Source organism: Penaeus monodon, chromosome 25 (genome assembly GCF_015228065.2).
Source record: "Penaeus monodon isolate SGIC_2016 chromosome 25, NSTDA_Pmon_1, whole genome shotgun sequence".
Taxonomy (NCBI): domain Eukaryota; kingdom Metazoa; phylum Arthropoda; class Malacostraca; order Decapoda; family Penaeidae; genus Penaeus; species Penaeus monodon.
The window spans coordinates 2,192,761-2,193,114 of record NC_051410.1 but is presented as its reverse complement, the minus strand read 5'-3'; positions in this window follow the sequence as shown (position 1 = coordinate 2,193,114).

Here is a 354-nt window from a genome sequence, read left to right as displayed (position 1 = left end):
GATGACCCAACTAGCCAGTAGTGGAGAAGAAAGTTCACTTGCTGAGCGTAATGAAGAGCATCTATGCCTTATGAACGAAACAAACCAGCGGATGCATTCTTAACCTTGGCAGACGAGGTAAGAAAACTTGGGGGTGACTAAGCCATTTCCTGGTCACGACTGAGGCAATGGAGGACAGTGACGCAGTAGAAAAACTTGGATTCCTCGCATCAAGGGAGGGTGATAATTATGATAGTTATGATAATGTGATAATGTAATAGTTGTAATAGATGGTGATTATTGTAGATGATAATTATGATCATTATAGAGATAGTGACACAGTAGGAAAGATCGAATTCTCCGCATCAAGGGAGG